At 45.9% G+C, this 5,000-nt stretch overlaps 1 protein-coding gene across 1 annotated transcript in view; it reads left to right on the top strand.

The window, feature by feature from the left end:
• The window catches only part of tiam2a (TIAM Rac1 associated GEF 2a), a 141,594-nt gene that overhangs the window by 81,883 nt on the left and 54,711 nt on the right, over positions 1-5,000 (top strand). The gene's annotated exons all lie outside the window — the stretch shown is intronic.

Raw genomic sequence — 5,000 nt, 5'->3', positions numbered from 1 at the left:
ACTAAAACCCGGAAAATCATAATTATATTACTGTCAGAGTGCCGTCGGCTTGAACCCCATTGAGCCACTAGTGATGAAAAGAAATGGGAAAATCCATCTATTTCATTACTTGCCTCTCGGATGACTTTTTGAACATTCACAATACATTAGTCTTTTCATGTCATGCTGTCTCCCGTTGTCAGCAGTATTTGTGTGTGTGTACAACGTTTGACACCCCCACCCCATAGCCACCTACCACACCACTTCCTTCCCCTGTTACATACAGTAGCCCTTCAAACGAGATCACTGGTTCCTTTGCTACCAAGCACGCAGAGCTCTGGTGAGCTTCAGGCGGGTTTGTGTCGTTTCCTCGGGGAGAACGAAGGCAGGTCAGGGAGGAGACGTCTTGTTAGCATCAGGGTGTAGCGGTGTTGTGTTACCAGTGGTGTTAGGAGCTGAACAGGCGGTCGGAGGAGTAGCTGGCTGAGCACGGCTGGTGCTTGGCTCGGTTATCTGTTGTTGCCGAGGCCTCGTAGCAAGCCATAGTCACTCTCTACAGGCTCCACTCTAAAGGTAAGCTGAATTCAACTAAGAACTTGTGCTCAGGTGCCAGTCAGCAGCTGTGTGCTGGCAAAAAACGAAAGCGGATACCAACAGCATATTTTTGGGGCTACACACACGTTTAGCTGTGTTGTTCTTTCCACGATTGCAAGATCCTTACAAGTTATATCACTGTAAAGGTGACTAATCAACGATAACAACAATATAAAATACGATACCAATTGGTTTTGTTGAAGGGAAGAAATAATTGTTTCCAAACTTTAGTTTTGAGGAGTTTAGATAAATAACAAATGATCTATAAGTTCCATGAATCTGTGTGCATGTCTGTATCTCGAGATGTCATAGTCCTAATAGTGTTGGAAAGCTTGTGTTGCTGAAACTCTGATGTGGAATGGCTGGTGGGTACACTGTCGTGTCGGGTAGCGAGTTGTAGCGAAGCGTCGGCCGTCGGATAATAGCGGGCTTGTTGTTGAAAAAGAATAATAAGGTCTACTGATCTGTACACATACATATGCATATCTCCTTGTATGGGCCGTTGTGTCCGTGATGTCATACATGGAGATCTGTGCTCAGACATCTTTTTGAGATGATGCACACAAAGTGAAACGTAGGAGCTGTTCGCACCGCTCATAAACAGTTGGTTTAAGGGGAGAGATAGGTTGATTATTACAGTATCTCAAACATTTAACATTTAACCACATGAACCCTCCTAGCGTGGCTATTTTGGCCTTGTCCTAATAGGAAAACTTTTGTTGAAAATGGCTGATCTACAAGCTTGTAGATCGGTTATTTTTAGACTACGGACATCGAAAACTACATGTTAGGCTATTGGTACAGTAGAGAGAGTAAAGGCAGCTGCCAAGTCCAGGCCAAGTCCAGACCCCATGGAGGACCTCGGGTCAACTAAAAGTATATAGTTTTTAAGTGGTGAATACTCCCAGAGACTTGAGTTTGACTGAGGTGCTGGTCATCATCAACATGCCTGCGGGTACCTCCTCCGCCTCTAGAGGGCGTATGATCCCAGGCAGGCTGCTTATCAGGGGGGCAAACACACACTGCCAGTGTGGGAGGAACTGCACTTGAAACGTGTCTCATTATCGACACACTGAGTTGCAGCTAAACAGATAAGAGGAAGACAATTAAATGCAAACGATTAATGTTATCTCTTATAGCAGTGGTTCTCAACCTGTGGGTCGGGACCGCCAGGGGGGGTCCCACATTATTTTGGGGGTCCCCAGATGATTAACTAAATGTGCAACATTGTTTTATCAATCAAAGGTAAACAAACCAACATAAAGTTTAAGTGTATAGAGGGTATTATGCACATTTCTAAAGTTACAATTTATGGACTTTTTAATACCTCTAAAATGACAAATTAAACATTGGCAAAATTGTCAAATATTAGAGGCAGAAATTGTGAAAATAGCCTATCTACATGCATGCTCACAACGCCTCGCGTTGCGAGGCGTTGTGAGCATGTAGATCTGCTATTTTGACAATAGAACCGTCTTATACAAAATGTAATGCCTCAACTCTTAGTGCTCGTCAGGGTGGGGGGTCCCCAGTTAAAATATGATTATTTTGGGGGTCACAGACTGAAAAGGTTGAGAACCTCTGTCCTGCAATACCCTGGGTGACAGGCTCAATAGAGAGACCTAAATCTTTTTCTCTTGTTTTAGTCCCAATATCTCTCAGACAACAACGCAGAGTAAATTGGTTTTCTGAACCAACCACTATACCGACCGAGTTGTCTTCAGGACTTTGGAATTTAATGAGCTGCAGTGAGAGAACCAAGTAGACGACGCCCTTTCAACTTGAAAAAAGTACAGCCTTCCTAGCGTGGCGTTTTCTCTAATAATAATAATAATAATTACATACTTTTGAGGTCAGTCCGTTGTCTCCCCAGGCGCGGCAGAGGGATAGCAGAGCCCAGGATTACATAGGCAATTGGCACTGGGTGAAAATGGGTTACAAAGTCGTGGGATAAAAATTATAATTAACACATCGGATGCCCACGTCATCTCTGACGTCTTATTTGCTGGTGCCCATGGCAACGCGTCATTTTACCTACCGGCGAGAGTACTTGGAGAAAAGTAATCCGAGTAAATGTAATCCGAGTATGTCCTGTTTATTTCGTGAAAATCTTTTCTTTCAGTCAGGACCGTTTTTTTATCATTTCTAAGCCACAGTGTTTGTGTTACGGCATGTAGAAGAGGCTGCCGTTTTGAGAAAAAAATGAAAAAAGGAAGAGAATCCGGAGAAAACAGCATTTTTGTGCAGCCGGTAAACAGGAAGTCAACGAGCCACACAGCACGTCCGCGTGATATTGAAACGTAACGGCATTGCCGCAAGTCCCGGAAAAGACGCGCTGTGATTGGCTGAACCGGACGTAGGGAGCGCTCGGTTGTAGTCACTTGGACCGCGCGAGGTGCACCAAACGTTGCGTTTATCGTGCGCTTGCCCAGGCCTTACGGCCTGGGCATAAATATAACGATTGCATTCACCACGGCTTCGTAACTCGCGCGGCGCTCCGCCGGCCGCGCGGCCCTGGCCCGCTCTTCGCGGCCACTCGCGCCTGCGGCGCTCGGGGGCGAAGAGCAGGACCAAGGTCCGCTGGCCTTCGCGCCGCTTGTAATGTCGTGGACAATAACTTAATGTCGTGGACAATGACTGTGACATCTAACCATAAAACGAGCGCTCCCTTCGGTAATGCCGTTACCTTTAGATATCACGCAGCACGTCCGGGTGACGTAATTGCGCGCTGCATGTTGGGAAATGGAGTTGTTTCATCACCGCGGTAGCCAAGTGCAGTAGCTACAGTACAGTATAGTTTACTGTACAACGCGTCAAACGTGTCGTTGGGCACTCGTAAAGATCAAAGAGATTGACGCGTAGACACCACGTGGGCACCCGATGTGTTAAAAAATAAAATAGTCTTGCTCAGGGACACACATCAACATTGCTACCCTTGCCTGGAATCAAACCATGGACAACCAGGGGCTCTGGTTCCCCAGGCAGGCTCCCTAGCCATTCAGCTATGCCGCCCCTAAAGCCACCGCAACCAGAACTTTCTCCCATGCAGCGAGGGACTCATGCTTTCTAAGGTCCCTCGTCCAAACATGGACATAGAGATAACAAGAGATTATCCCGAGAGAGAGTGTTTTTGTGGGATGAAATCACGTCATCGTGGCCATTTATAGAAACGGGAGGCGTTTTCTTTTCTCTGGTCGCTTGGCAGTCGCCCACGAACGGGGGGGGACTCAGGCTGGAACCGGTCAGCGTTGTTTATGTTTTGTGGTCTGTAGAGGAACGAGCTGTAATAAATATACTGCTCCCATTCAGGGGCAATGATGGGTGATATGAGCATAACAATGACCACGCATGCACACACACACACACACACTGTATACACGCACACACTGTATGCACGCACGCACGCACACACTGTATACACACACACACTGTATACACGCACACACTGTATGCACGCACACACACACTGTATACACGCACGCACGCACACACTGTATACACGCACGCACGCACACATAAGCAAGGGTTCCATTACCAGTTTTATAAGTACTGTACTGTATGTAGGAAATGGCATATTTATTGATAGCATATGGGGCATAAGTAGCTGCAGCGCAGCATACATCACTGTCACTGTCTGGTGGAAACCCTGTGTGTCCAAAGAGCACCATTACTTCTCAGGAAATGCAATATTATATATATATTTTATTATCATTTAAAAATAATTGGGCTTGTAGATGAATTTGAATAGCCAACGTACAAATGTATGAAGTGTTTTAAATGAGTGTGATGCTATATTAACCCAGTTTGCCGAGGACCCCCTGAAACCCCCCCCCCCCCCCCCCCCCCCCTCAATGACCCCTGGGGGTCCCCGGACCCCATCCTGTGAGAACCAATTGACAATTTTGACACAATGCAAGATAGCTCTGTTTACACAATGCCGTGCCCCCTCCCAACTGTATCTATTACGTTCCCCATTTTCAACTGTTTTCATTTTATTTTGACACTTGCTATGGCAATGTAAACGTATGGTTTCTCTTGCCAATAAAGCTCCTTTGAATTGAGAAGAAAATAATTGAGAACCACTGTTGCAATGGTTCTAATATGATATTCTTATTTAGTCACAAGCACTTGTTTTGGGTCCATATAAAAAGACACTGAGGTGGTTTGTAGTAAATGTGTGACTGTTGAAAAGACTTCTCTTGTTTCATGCCTTCTCATTGTGGTAACGTACACACACACACACACACACACACACACACACACACACACACACACACACACACACACACACACACACCACACCCACACACACAGGGGCGTCACAAGGGGGGGAAAAGTGGGACTGAGTTACTAGGGCCCAAGGTGGAGGGGCCTTAATTATTTTATGCTTTAACTATTGAAAAATAGCAGATATACAAGCTCACAGC

Source organism: Nannobrachium achirus, assembly GCF_963921795.1.
Source record: "Nannobrachium achirus genome assembly, chromosome: 20".
Taxonomy (NCBI): domain Eukaryota; kingdom Metazoa; phylum Chordata; class Actinopteri; order Myctophiformes; family Myctophidae; genus Nannobrachium; species Nannobrachium achirus.
Note: the sequence above shows the minus strand (reverse complement) of the source record. Positions and strands in the feature narration are given on the sequence as shown.